The sequence below is a fragment of the Acomys minous genome (genome assembly GCF_964271855.1).
Source record: "Acomys minous genome assembly, chromosome: 3".
NCBI classification, from domain to species: Eukaryota; Metazoa; Chordata; class Mammalia; order Rodentia; family Muridae; genus Acomys; species Acomys minous.
This window is the reverse complement of record NC_140485.1, coordinates 49,756,515-49,772,290: the sequence shown is the minus strand read 5'-3', so window position 1 is coordinate 49,772,290 and position 15,776 is coordinate 49,756,515. Positions and strand designations below refer to the sequence as shown.

General features: G+C 36.2%; 1 protein-coding gene and 1 pseudogene across 7 annotated transcripts in view; both read left to right on the top strand.

The window, feature by feature from the left end:
• Positions 1-15,776, top strand: part of LRRC4C (leucine rich repeat containing 4C) — a 1,246,033-nt gene that overhangs the window by 652,858 nt on the left and 577,399 nt on the right. The window lies entirely within an intron of this gene.
• LOC311593772 (ran-specific GTPase-activating protein-like) overlaps positions 15,139-15,776 on the top strand; it is a 39,334-nt pseudogene continuing 38,696 nt past the window's right edge. Inside the window, exon 1 of the transcript in view lies at positions 15,139-15,219. The product of the transcript in view is annotated as a ran-specific GTPase-activating protein-like (transcript). The remainder of the gene's footprint in view (positions 15,220-15,776) is intronic.

Genomic DNA, 15,776 nt, shown 5'->3' with positions numbered 1-15,776 from the left:
TAAAAGACCCAGTTTGAGTTTTCCTTCTATGATATTTACTCTCTGTTCTCTGTGTTTCAGTCTATTGACTCATCTCCAGTATCCTAATAATCATTTTACTTTTCCCCCTCTGATGTTTTATTACATCTTAGAGAGCCGCCAAACTCTTAAAGCACACCAGAGGTCTCTCATATTAAATGCACTATTTGCAAAATATCAGTCACTAATACATTAATCCAAGTAAAACAATTACAAAGCAGAAAAATATCCACTTTTTCCTACCTCCTTTGGATCTTAATTTGGCTGTGCTTTAAATTATATAAACAATTTTCCCAATAAATGAGGGTATTAAATTCTCTAAAGCCGTAAACAAATAAATCTAATTGCAATAGGCCCTAATGCCATCAAAATGGTAAGAGTACAAGACCTCACATTATCCCTTGATTTGTTAATGTATAAATCCAAAGACTCTCAAAGACTCAGAGTCACTGATAAGGTCAACCATTGGTAGAAGACATAATTTTTAAAAGCCAGTAACTCAATAGAACATAGCTCCTTGGAGGCAAGGATGTTATGTAATTTATCTTGAGCTCCAGCACACCTTAGCATAGTATAGAATAGAAATGATGCCCCCAAAATAGTGAATGATGCTCACTTTCCCAGCTCACAGTAGCAGTTTGCAAGAAATATATTCTCCTACATAAACCTCTGAAACATCACAGCATTAAAACAGAATTCATTGTCATTCTCCAGATGTCATTGTCAGTACTCAATGCATCCTACTCTCTGAGGGCTGAAGTATAAAACATTTAATGCTTCAGAGTGCAGAAAACAGCAACAACAAAAATATAGCAGGGATGTTTTATCTTCCAGAAAGCATATATTTCTGTCTTCAGTTTCTGAACCTAGTATCTAACACATGGAATGCTGTGACTCCTTGATGTTCTACAGGTATGGTAACAGAATGATTCTTTGGAGCACTTTTGCAAATTACAGAATATTCAGCATCCTTTGACCCAGTCTCCTAGTGCTTATAATATCTTCTGCCCTAGCAATTGTGAGAAACAAAGCAAAAATTTGACCTGAAAACAAAATTTCTAGCAGAAGAAGATAACTTTATTGGACAAGAATAGCAAGAATTACACACACACACACACACACACACACACACACACACACACACACATACACACACACACACATGCACACACACCATTCTGACTTAGCTGTCAATTTTGAAGAGAATAAAGTGAATGGAAAAAAATACCAAATAAAAAAATCTTAATACTTTTATTTGTGTGTAAATGCCACGTGAACCAAACCTCTACAGTTACATAAACAACAGAAATCACTGTTTTGAGCAATATGTTAATTTGTCTTCAAATGTTCATTAATTACAATGGAAAAAAGCCCTAGTTCTATGAATGGATCAGGGGTGGTTGGATATGCAATGCCATGGCAAGTACATTACAGAAAAGCAAAGTAAGAAGATTTACCTTCAGGTCTTGGCTTCCACAGCTTCAGTCCACCATGGCAGGAGGATGTGTCACACGTCCTCATATCACAGTGCAGATGAAGCATAGAGGAGGAAGCTGGGACTTACCAGGTTTTCTCCTTTATCTCTTTTCTTGTTTATGGAATGATGCTACCCATATCGAGAATAAGTCTTTGACCCTCTTTTCATTCACTTTTGGAATTCCCAAAGGCCTGTCTTTCTAATATCCTATGTCATGTTCAGTACTTCTAAGTTGACAATAAGGATTAGCATGCTTGTTAACCAAAGAATACTGAATGTGAGATGACATAAAAAGGCTATTAACTTATTTTTCCCTATATTTATACATAATAGTTAACCAGAATGGAAACTTTCTTTAAGGAGAAGGAGACAAAAGAGTAATGGTTAATATTTTTCTAGTTTTGACTCTAGCTAAGACATTAAGTTAATCATTCACATCTAAAGAAACACTTTCCAAAAGGACTAGGTAGAACAAAATGAGTGAAATGCAACAGCTGTATGTTGTTGTGTTGGCATGACAGGGGATAAAAAGAAAGTTCACATGTTCAAAATTCATGAGTTCATCATTTAAGGGAAAAATATTACCACATTTACAATGGAAGATCTCACACGAGTCAGTTCCCACTGTTATGTTCCCACTTTTCTAAACCATGAAGGCACCTTTATAGAGCCATAGAAAGAGCCAGACAGAAGACCATGGTCAGGAAGAGAGAGAGATGCTATATTTCAGATTGTATGCCTTAATTTACAAATTGTTTTCAGAGGAAAGGGTGGATTTTCTTTTATGTTGCAGAAAAGTGTTGACGAAAATGTAAGCTCAGATAGTGCTTCATCATGGGGTTTCATTATATCCCCTCTGGACAAGGCCAATAGTTTTCATTTAAAAATGTTTTATCTACATAAGAACTTTTGAGGAAAATTATTGGCCAGCCTTTGAAAAATAGTACCACTGAAATTTATCAAAAGCCAATGAAACTTTTGCTCTTTGAAAAAATTACCAGCTCTGGCCTCATCAGTCCACAAAACAGGTCCATTAGGACAGTGTCATTGTATCTAACTTTAGAGGCTAGTCTCACAGAAAAGCCAATGCCCAAAGCAAAAAATAATATTAATGAGGCTATGCTCAATTTGATATCACATGCTATGATGTAGAGTCCAAGCCCAAGGAATGAGTTACAGCTTATTGAGTTGTTGGTCATAGGCAGCCCATAGATTACTAAATAGCACAGGTTATAGATAAAGCTGTTGGTTATCTTCCACAACTTGAGAGTTAAAACCTTATATTGGTGAAGATGCCATTTATTTGTGTCATTGAACATGGAGAGATTGAATGATACCCAGTAAGAGCTTGTATCCTTGCTGAATAGTGCTCATAGTTTTGGGAGGTTTTATGAATACTACTGGGGGAGAAAAATCATTATTGATCTTTCCCATCTACAAATCCTGCAATATACAAAATTACCTGCCCTTAAGATATAATGATGCAATGTTCACACAAACAGTATGGGAGTAATGAATCATATTTTTGTTTTGTTTTGATTTGCTTTTCACTTGTATAAAAGACCCACACTATGAGATGAAGTCACACCTGCTACTGCTAGTGAGGACAAGAGCTTGAGAAGTTTGGCAATAGTCTCTATGCGAGAACATATTACTATTATTCTGTCAAGTAAACATAGCAATAAAATGATTTCTGATTATATATTTTATACCTATAGAATAATGTCTTTTTACAGTATTCAACACAGAGACTCACAGTTATATAATATACAGTGTGAGACATTAAAGCACACAGGCCTAAATGAGATATCTTCATGAAACCTTTTCTCAAGGTTCAGAAATGTACACAGAAGAGGATGTAGAAAAATTGGAAGACACAGAAGTAGTAGATAACTCCAACATAACAGTGTCTCCCAGATGAGCAAGGCTTTGATGCACATGTGAACTCACAGAGACTGAGAGAGTATGCATAAGAGCTTTAGATATCCAACGCATACAAAATCACAGAAAAGGAACTCAGAACAAAGTACTATTCCTAACCAAGAAGCTCTCTGTAATTTATGGCAGCTAAGGAGAGAAAATCTGCTTTTTCCTCTATGGTGTAACAATGAAATGTGGTTATATCAAGCATTCTTGAGCAGGCTTCGTGGTCAGGAGTAGCTGAGAAAAACACAGTGTATCCAGTGTGTCTGAACATGCATATATGTGCTAATGTGTTTGTACTTTTTATGGTTTGGTGAGTTTTGTCTTTTTTGCATGCATTTTACTTTAATGGGTTGTTGTTATTGTTGTTGTTGTTGTATCAAAGCGAAAAATGAATATGGATTTAGGTAAGTAGAGGCATTGGGTAGATTTGGGAGAGCTTGGAGAAGAGGATAGATTTGATCAGACTATACCATCTAAAAATAAATACATTTTTTAAAAGGAATAAGAAAGTCTTCCATTCAGCCATCAAAGAATGTAGAAGAGTGGACTTTGTTCATAAACTAGTTTGCCAGTTCCAAGAAGATTACGAATATAAGCTGGGAGTTGGGAAGAGAGGAGAGAAAGAGAGAACAATAGGTTAATGTAGATCAAATTAAGCCTATGGTACACCTTTGTATAAAATATTTACGAAGTGATATTTATGTGGATATTTATAGTGATGGAGACAAGCACAAGCTGAAGATTTAGATGCAAGCCTTTTCAGTCATTTTTGACTGCACATTGGGCATCTGTCAGATGAAGTGAAGAGCTAATGCTTTCACAGTCAGAAACCCACAGGCATAAGTTTTAACTACAACAAAGACATAAGGTAGTAACGTAGCCCATACTTGGATAGCCTCTAAAACTAGTGATGTTTTGAGCAGCCAAGAGATCATGAAAGTGGTGTTTGTAGTTTTTCCCTGTGTAGGAGCAGCTAATAGGATATAAGTTTTGAATATTTTTGAAACCTGACAGAAAGTTCACTGTAGATTTTACTCCGAAATGCAGTTAAGCGAAAGGGCATTTTATTGTAGCTCTACTAAAGCACGTAATTTACCAAACCCTGTTTTAAATTAACATAGCAATAAACTCCTTGAAAGGATCCCATCGGAAGTGTGGCAAGTTCTTGAATATAATGTATATCCTTATGTATTTTTTTTCTGAGGATAGAACAGCAAAATTCTGCAGACTATAAGCCTTTCAATACTAGAAGAGTGATTTCAACATAGTTCTGGACTTGGTAGTCCAGGTCCCAGCAGCATTTCTCTGAGGACCACACGGTCTCTCTGTTTGACTTACAAATATTTTCTCCTTATCTGCAAAGCACTCATATTGGATTAGAAACCACTCTAATGGCTGCCTTTTACGTTACTTGTCTCTTTTCTAGATCTATCTTCAAACAGTCATATTCTGAAATAATTGGTTAGAACTGAAACACAGGGATTGGTGATGGGTTGCAATCAAGTTTTTTTTTCTTTTAAAGATACTTTAAATCCTGTTTTTAATTTTTGCATATTAATTATATTGTTGTTATTATGGCTGCAAACATAGGTTCCTGGAACTTACATGGCCATGGCTAGCCCCTATGAAACACTTTTCCAGCTGGCACTGTGGACACTGAGGTTAGATAAGGCTGTGTTATCAGTAGCCTTTTTGTTGTATAGAGAGTCTTGGCTTATACTCACTGGAACCCTGCACTTACTGGAAGTCAGTAGTGGCCCCCAATATTTCCATCTTAAAATTCCCATGGATATTGAAAAATATCCTCAAGTAACACTTTCATAAGACTTGATATAATTATGTTGAATTAATGTAGATCTTGAGAATGACGTTTATCATGATTTTTCTTGTAAAAAAAAAATCTATAATCTTTAGCCCCAGGCTGCTTGTATTTTGCCTGCCTCTCACATTGTGTAGTTCTAGACAGGTTTCTTCAGCTTTGTGTGACTTGATTTTAATACTAGAAAATGTTGATACCAACATTTTCCTTAAATATTTAATATATAAACAAGTTTTATCTTAAAAGTGTTGATGAAATATTTCTAATTGTAAGATTTGTGGTTGAAGACTTGAGTTGAATTCTACCATGCAAGGTCAAAGGGTGAATGATGATCCTTGAATACAATGCTTTAATGGAATTGATGTCATGTTGGCAAATAAGTTTCAGAAAATATTTGCAACTTTGTAAAGATGAATGAGCATTCACTTTTCCTAAGAATCATAGTTTTTAACCACATTTACCTAGGGACCTATAAGCTAGAAAAAAAAAGTAGAAGTAACATTTAACAAACACTAATGAAAAGGGAATATAAGAATGTAAAATCCAAAAGCAGGTCCTTGGGGGGCAAAATGGGAGAATGATTAAAAGTACTAAGAAAGGAACTGAAACACAGATATACAAACAAAACAAAACAAAACCCCAAGACAATTAATATACAAGTAAAGCATTGAAAAACTAACTCATAAGAGATTATTTTATTAATATATATAATATATGCTAATCTTTTGCTGACCTTTATGTACTAAAAAAGTCACATAATTATAGACCTGTAAATGTATTGACATCAGAAACCAGATGAATTTGGTTCCCCTCCATACCACTGACAGTGTTGTGAAAACCCAATTGTTCACCTGTGACTGCAGCTAGTAAGCTGCAGTGTGTAAGCACAAACAGAAATATATTCTCTCAATGGGAGATCTTAAGGCCACTTCATTGATTGTGATCTTGAAGAACACTTCCTAAAGAAAAGTTAATACGAACCATAGAGTCTGAGTGCTTATTACTATGAATAATCCAGTTTTCTTTCATTTATCTTCCAAAATATGTTACCTTTTTAAAATTTTTTATTTTATTAATTTATTCATATTACATCTCAATGGTTATCCCCTCCATTGTATCCTCCCATTCCTTCCCCTCCCATTTTCCCCTTATTCCCCTCCCCTATGACTGTGACTGAGGGGGACTTCCTCCCCCTGTATATGCTCATAGGGTATCAAGTCTCTTCTTGGTAGCCTGCTACCCTTCCTCTGAGTGCCCCCAGGTCTCCCCATTCAGAGGACGTGGTCAAATATAAGGCACCAGAGTACGTGTGAAAGTCAGACACCACTCTCCACTCAACTGTGGAGAATGTCCTGTCCATTGGCTAGATCTGGGTAGGGGTTTGAAGTTTAAGGCCTGTATTGTCCTTGGCTGGTGTCATAGTTTGAGTGGGACCCCTGGGCCCAAATCTGCCTATCATAATGTTCTAAAAGAAATTTATGAGTATCTTCCTAAGTGAAACAATACCAAATATCTGTTAAGGTTAAGCTTTTGTCTTTATTCAGATAAGGATTATACACTGTGGAATGATCTAGAAGAATTCCCACTTAAGTATTAAAGTCAGGATTAAATCACCATGTACTATGTGAATGCAGTTTTGCTACCTTTAGAGAAAAATTTAACGAACAACAATAATTTAAGAAAATTGTAGAGGGATATGTAGTGAAATTCTATATCAAATGTAAGATATTGTAGAACACCAAAGAAAAAGAACTGACATACTTTGTAAATGATAATTCAGTAATTTTACTTATAACAAGTGTTCAGGACATTTTACAATAGCAAATCATCAAGAAATAAATAAGTAAATAGATATGTATATACATAAATAACTAACTGTACAAGGCATAGTGACACATGCTTATTATCCCAGTACTTAGAACTATAATGAAGGCAAACTGTAAGTTTCAAGAAAATTAGGTAAGGATAACAAGCTGTTTTCAAAAAAGAAAATAAGTAGGGTGGGAATAAAAGATAAAACATCATAAACCAATATGTACATATAAATATTTACATCATATTTCTGGAAGGGCATTCAATAGTTTCCCTTGATAATATCTTAGGATGGCATAAAGAGACATGCCATATAATACCATGAATATTTTTAATTTTATATTATGCATACATATTACTTTTCCTTTTTAAATTGAAACTTTTTCACACAATATATTTTGACCATAGTCTTTCCTTACCATATTGTCAGGCAGTCTAGCCAGGCAGGACTTATGGTAGTGGGAGGAGAACAGCAACCCACCTACAGAATCTTCTACCTACCTACATGATGTACAGAGACAAAGATGGAGCAGAGATTGGCCCTGCCTATAAGATGTGCAGAGGTAAAGATAGAGACTGAAGAAGTAGTCAACCAATGTCTGGCCCAACATGAGATCTATCTCATGGGAGAGAGCCAACCGCTGACACCATTAACAATACTCTGTTATGTTTAGAGATAGAAGCCTAACTTTACCATTCTCTGAGACTGATGGAATCAGTCCCAGAGACACACAGGCATGCGTTAGGCAGCACTCTGGGAGTCCTGTAAAAGAGTGGGAGGGAAAGAAGAAGGATACAGAGAGAAAGAAAACACTTCATGAAGACCAACAGAGTCAACTAACATAGATCCATAGGGGCAGACAGAAGCACTAACCAAAGATCATGCATGGACTGGACCTACTTCCCTCCCCTCCACACACATATATGTAGCAGATAGGCAGCTTGATCTTCATGTGGGTCTCCTAGTAAGTTGAGCGGACACTGTCTATGACTTGTACTCTGTTGCCTGCCTTTGATCACTTCACTGCCTTGCTTAGCCTCAGTAGATGAGGATGTGCTGGGGTGGCTTAGTGTGTGGGCTCACCTTTTTGAGGACCATGGGAGGGGGTAATAGGGGGAAGATGGTGGGACAGAGGAGAGGAGGGAGGGGGCTACAGTTCGGATATAAAATGAATATATAAATTAAAAATATTTTTTAAACAAAAAAGATATACATCTAAATTTTTTTAAATAACCATTTATTTTGATTAATAACACTAGCATTCAGAACATCCTAAACTAAACTTTTCTTCCAGGAACAATAGGTTTAATTAAGAATAATTAAACAAAAACAACAAAAATTAAAAAAAAAATAATTAAAACTGGATGAGAAATTTACATGGATTATGTGTAAGCAAAACGTATATCAAAGACAATAATTTTTATTTATTTATCATGTAAACATAATTTTCCCTGGTAAAAAAGTTTATGCAAAATATTTTGAGAAGATATACCCTTAAAGTCTCTTCCCCCACCCCTCTCTCTGTTTGACTGAATATTTCCTTTCTGTGTTCTTAAAATTAAAATCTGCCTCCAAAGAGAACCTGTTTGGGTTCTGGCACTCTCCATGTGAATCACAGTAACTATATGAGGATCGAAGCAATCCTCCAATTCTGTTAAAGCTTTCTTTAAATCACAACAGAGTTGTAATCCATCCATAGTGTCTTCATTGACTACCCCTGCCATAGTAGGATCCCTGAGCCTGGGTAATATATAATAACGGATTTATTTGACCTAAGGTTCTGATGACTGGGAAATACAATTTTGAGGGGTTGGAATTTGAAGAAAGCAATCTTACTTTGGCATCCTATCATGAAAGGTGAAAGGACAGGGCAAGTCAAGGTACCACACTTGCTGACTTAAGCTCTTTATAATAACACTAATCTGTTCAGGAGAGCAGAACCTAAACTCCCAAGAGGCATCACATTGGAATGCACTTGCATTGGCCATTAAGTTCCTACCATATTTTGAGGGACACATTGAAATCACAGCACGTAGTTCACTCAACCAACATCAATAAGTAAATTAGTCTCCTTTAAAGTTCCTATTTCTTTCTTTCTTTCTTTCTTTCTTTCTTTCTTTCTTTCTTTCTTTCTTTAATGCAGTGTCTTAAAAACTATACATTATCTATTTTGGGAGGAATATGGTCTATTTCTGTTTCTTCTATATCATGAGAATTAGAAACTTTCCTTTTGGAAAAAAATTATTTTTTTTACAAAGGGTTGAACTATAAAAGAATGCTATGACATTCCTCACATAGATGAAACACCTTATATGTAAAGTTTTAAAGAAGCTGTTGGTAGTTGAGCAATTAAAATATATTTATTTATGCACTTTACATCCTGATCACAGCCCTCCTCTCCTCCTGGTGACCCCTAATTCACCTCTCCCATTTTCCCTTATTTTTATCCCCGCAGAAGGCAGCAGTCCCCCAGAGGTACCAACCCACCCTGGCACATTAAGCCCGGCAGGACTAGGTACATCCTCTCCCACTGAGCAGCAATGTCCTATCAATTGCATAGGGCCTGCATGCTTACTATATAATGCAATATCACATTTAACAAAACTCAGGATGCTTAGTATTATCCACATTTTATGAAATAATACCAAATAATTTATGATCCTGATTATTTAAGGGACTGCTGTAGTTACTAATCAGTTGTGACTGAGTTTCTCAGACACCAATAAAATTAGCTGAGAACATGGCTAGGTGTTAAAGAAGGCAAAATTCCTGTCCTGTAATCTTGGATTCATAGCTTGGCTTAGCTGTTGTTTAGTTATGTGGCATTATTAAGCACAGTAACTTTCTGTTTCCTGTTAGAACAATAGTCCTAGCACCCAGGGAATAGTCTGCTTGTTCTTCAACCTTTAAAATATTGGCAGGGTGGGGATGGAGATAAGTATGTGACAGACAACATAAGGCAAATTCTACGTGAAAATAGAGAAGAGAACTCCTCTCTCTGAATTTAAAGTCTACCTAAGGAAGCAGATGTTTTTAAATTGCTAAGAATATCATGCACAACTGAAACCATTAAAAATCACACTAAGTTAAAGTTCTTGTGCCAAATCCATTTGATTTCAACTCTGGACTTTAACACTTCCCATAGCCACTGTCTGGAATATTCTTCCCTTGAATATTTATATGAATCATTTTCCTCCATATTATCCCTTCAAATGATGTTTCTTGACAGATTGTTACCTTGTCCCTTTTATTTAAAATACTTTCCACACTTACTTCTCCTCTGGTCTTTGTTTATTTTTCTAAAAGCATTTATTCTACCTGACATATTGAATACCTTTTTATTAAGGAGCATCTGTCTCTTATCAGCAGGAAGTAAGCTACATTAAAGGCAGAGTGCCTGGTTGATCCTTATGGTACCTGTGGCATTGAGAAATATGTTACAATACAAAGAGCTTAAGAGAAATGGACCTATAAAAAGAATGCTTTTAAAATAGGTAAGTTGATATACTATTAGTAAAGATATTTGGGACTAATGGAAGTTAGCTTAGCAAATGTCTCTTGACTGGGGCAAAAGCATAAAAGGAAAAGTTCTTTGTATGACTTGTGTTTCAAGAGCCTCCCAAATAAAAGACAGAATGTAACAAGACTTGAGAAACAGAGTGTGCATGTTAAACTGCAGGTTCCAGGAAAGTTTTGTAGTCAGATAGATCACTCTGAGGACACAAGGTCAAAGGTGTCATGACAAGTGTGAGAATTAGGTCCTGGTAGAATTTGAAGTCATGTTCAAGTACTCTGTTTCCATTCTAGAATAAAGTAATATTTAAGTTTGTTTGTTTATTTTGATTTTTTAAAATTTTATTTTATTAATTAATTCAGATTACATCTCAATTGCTATTCCATCACTTGTGTCCTCCAGTTCCTCCCTCCCTCCTCCTGCTTTCACCCTATTCCTCTTTCCTAGGTCTATGACCGAGGGGGAACTCCTCCCTCACTATATGGTCATAGGCTATCAAGTCTCATCTTGGTAGCCTGCTTATTCTTTCTCTGAGTGCCATTAGGCCTCCCCAACAAGAGGAAGTGGTCAAATATGGAGCACCAAAGTTTAAGTCAGGTCAGGTAAGAGAAATATAGGAGAATGGGGAAATAGAAGGATCCAGAGGGTCTTAGAAACCTCCAAGAAGAACAACGTGACAAGTGGATCTGGGCCCAGAGGGAGTCTGCTCAAACTACTGCACTTACCAAGGACAATACAAGTAGTAAACATCTAACCCCTACCCTGATCTAGCCAATGGACAGGACACTCTCCACAGTTATGTGGAGAGGGGAGACTGACTCTGAATATTTAATTTTGAAACAGCAAATATATACTATGGAAAAACAATGTGATTGGAGATCGCATTTTAAAATCTTATATATACCACTAAACACGGTGAAGCCATGCTGGTGCTTACCTAGCACCTGCACTCCGACTGTCTACGGTGCTGAAAGGTACTCTGCACGCTACCAGAGGACAAAGGTAAACACCACCTTAGCTACAGGCTGTGATCTACAACGGTGCAATAGTGCCAAAAACAGTGGTGGTGGATGGGAACACTTAATGTAGGTCCCATGACCAGCACTTTCTAGTCTGATCTACACATGAGAAACTCAATGTTATTTTTGTGGATTTTGCATCTTATATTTATTTGTTTGGCCATTTTAAAAAATAATGTTAGTCATATTTTGCTTCTTTACTATGGTTCCTAGCTTGGTGTTTTTGTGGTGTGTGTGTGTGTGTGTGTGTGTGTGTGTGTGTGTGTGTGTGTGTGTGTGTAGGTGCACACATGTGCACTTTGTGTTTATTTTTGGTTTTTGCCCTTAACACACTTTTTAAAATATATACACTGGCAACTATATTTAAATAATTTTTATCAAAAACTTACAGTTTTGAATAATACAACTTATGGACCTTAGTTAATTTTAAATCATAGCTTTTCTCTCCCCACAAATTGTGGATTTAGATAAGCAATACATAATGCAACAAATATAAGAGCCATTTTGTATACCATTTTTTGTGTCTATGTGTTTATATGATGCATTCATATGCAGGTACATATTAATATGGTGTATGTGGAGTGGGGATACAAAAGATAGTGATCAGCCCTTGGTTTCTCATTTATATTGTATTAGGGTGGGAGAGAGTCACTTCTTTGTTTAGAACTTACTAAGTAACCTAGGCTGATGGGTTAATGAGTTCCACGTGTCTCATCTCTCTAGTACTGGAATTATAATCTCATACCATCATGCTTGAGGTTGTTTGTTTGATTCTTGTTCTTTAATGTGGCTTTTAGTATTGATTTTAGGCCTTCATGATTGTCTAGTAAGCACTTACACTAAATAGTGTTACTTCCCCAATTTTAGAGGCTGATGCTAGTACCTCTAAACCCTGTTGATAAGGGCAGGAACATAGGCTTAAGGAGTAGGATAGACTACCTTCACACATTAAAAATTTAATCATTAATAGACTGTACATGTCCCTATAATCAATTGATGGTCAATCAAATATGTACAGATGTATCAAGAATTATAGCGTAGGATGCTGACGGTGAATTACAAAATCTCAAAGCCCTTGTTTCAGAAGATCTCATTCTGAAATGCAAAATGAGCAAAGTGCAATTTTCTTTACTTGCAAAATTATAACTATCAGCCGTAAAGATAATTAGGTACATATGGTAACAAATTATTGCTCCATAATTTCCCTGAAGCCCTCAAAGTATTAGAATGTACCATCTCTCTGCTATTCAGTACCTCTCTCTCTCTCTCTCTCTCTCTCTCTCTCTCTCTCTCTCTCCCCTCTCTTTCCTTCTCTGATGACATTAGCTAATACCTGTAATCATTCTTTAACACATCCTAGTGTAAAATGTTTACTGAATAAAGGGCCATTGACAGCTTTGAAAGAAGAATTGCCTTAATTAGTGAGGTCCTGTGCTTTCATTAAGAAGTTGTAGTGAATTTGAAGCAAGAAAAAGAAAATAATTCAAGACATTCTACCTGCCATGTTTTAAATCCCTCAGGAAATGGAATGAACTAATCTTGTTCTCAGATGAAAAAGTCTCTTTGCTTAGGATACTACTACATACTATTAAGAAAAAAAATCTCAATGATGCCTCAAAGACAACTTTGCAAACCATTCAGTACAGGAACCATTCTGGTGTGATTTAAAAGCTGGAAAGATACATTATCATGGAAACAAGATCCTAGCTGATTTGAATTTCATCTGCTCCTGCAGCTTATCCCCTCCTTGTGAAGTGATAATGTCCCTTTATGATGACTTCTTTTTTTTTCCTGCTTTACTAAAATGCATTGTCAGGAATAAAATACAGTGATTCTGACTAGCAGTAACAAGGATGGATGGAATTCTGAGCTAGGAAGTTAAGAGTCCATGTGTTCCTAAATGGTAAAATCTTTTTTTATTTCATTTGAAAATTCCTTGTTTGTCCTGAAAGTTACTAACACCAACATTTGTACTGAAAGAAAAATTCATTTTATAAAACCCTGGTTGACAATCAACAGTGTGTTAAGAAGATAATTATATCATTCAAATCTCTGATGAGACAACAGAATCATTTTTCTGGTTATTAAAATCTCTTGTAAAATTATTCATACTGAAAATTTCAATTCTATGCATATCATTATATATTGGTAGCTTTCCCAGACAATATTTGCTCTGTTCAAGTAAGTAGTAGGTTCATGATCCTCGATATTAAAGGGTAGTTGGCTATGGTTAAGTTAGAGAGGCCTGTATCTCCTTCTCCATCATAAGTGCACTGGGCACAGGGAACTTGAAAGTTACAGCTACTTAGATTTATGGCAAGTCTCTGTGCTTAGATTAAGGTGACCCATATAAAGTGCTGCTGTTCTGGAGTAAAACTTTAAACACAGGTCTCAAGTGTTAATGTGCTAAATACTGAGTTAACAATGGAGCTTCAGTGTGGGACATAGGGTGTACTCAAGCCCTTGCCTCTTCTCTTAGGTGGAGAAAGAATCAATGTCCTGTTTGTGCTGTGTTTTTGTGCTCTTACATATAGTATCCAGGTTCCAAGAAGTCTAAATACACAATCTCGACCTCTTTCTTTTTTTGTTCCTAAAAAACATGTGCTGGGTAATTTTATTATTCTTGAAACTGTATAGGCAAATGGGCATAATTCTTACAACTGAATTTATTTTACAGTCAGTTACATTAGCAACCAAAATAATTGAAAAGGCTGGTGAATAAGACTAAACCTAGCTAATCTCATAATATACTATTAATATATTCTAGAATCAAAAATTAATCCTTTAGATTAAAAGCTGCCATACAGACAAATGGAACAAAATATAAGAAACAGAAATAAATCCACGGTGACTTATGTTATGGTTAGTGGCCGGGTTTGGGACAAGATTAAATTCTGTGGTCAAGGCTGCCTTGCAATTCACAGCATAGGGGATGCTGGTCTCAAATTAACAATCTAGGTGCCTCAGCCTCCACAGTGTGGGAACTATGGGTATTAGTCACCATAAGCCAATAAATCCATACTTTTTCAGTCAATTAGTTATTAGAAAAGATTTTAAATGTATATATATGAATAAAACATTTAAAACAACATATGTCCACAAGCAGAATAAAATTAGTTTTTTAAACTTTAAACCAAATGGAAAATGCCAATTGAAAGTGGATTGAAGACACATAAGATGAAATCTTAAAATTAGTACATGAAAATAGGTAAGGAAAAAAAATAAAATAAAAGAAAGAAAGAAAATAGGTAAGGAATGATTATTGACACTGACCTTTTAGTTAAGATCCCCAAAGCATAAACAGCAAAGGCAAAAAAAAAAAGCCACAAAACTTCACACACACACACACACACACACACACACACACACACACACACACATGCACTTGTGTGTAACAAAGACATCAGTCATCACAGGGAAAGACAACATATTGAACCATGAGTAAATAACTTTTCCAATGTAATATTTGCATTGATTGTTTGGAGATTTCATACAATGTACCCAGAATTGTGGGCATTAACATAGACACCAGCACAGGCCCCAGACTATAGCATGGACTGTAGTCACCAACATAACCTCACCAATAGCGGCTTGGACAATGACGATCTTTTGAGGAGACCAAATCCAGAAAACGTACCATTCCCCATTTCTGACATCCTTACATAATGCTCGCTGAACCCTAGCAGTCATGCAGCTGGGCAGCACATTTGGGGACAGAGCATGTATAGAGCTCCAGCCTGCTGCACACTACCCTGCTGGTCCAACTCAGCAATGACATGCTTCCCTGTTCCATTACAGCCTAGCTCCAACCCCTGTCACTGCCACTGCATCTCTGGTTACATTTCTCTGCACCATGTTTCCTATCTCTTCCCTTTTATTCACCAAAGTGCCATTACAAACTGCATAATGTCACACAGTATATATATATATATATTTTTTTTTCCCAAATAGCTTTACATGCAAATACTCATTGCAAAGAGTCATTGGTCTGGTTCAAGGTATCTGGTTTCTGAAACACCATAAATACTGAACTCTTCCTGAGATTCCTCTTGCATAGTCCTGTTCTTGTCCAACTTGGGGTGATCTTGCCACTGGGCAAGGTATCTGGGCAGGATCCTAGAGCGTTTCAGGCTGCTCTACAGACCTTTTTTCAGACAGTTTTATGCTTGGTGACTGCCTTCTCACTGTCT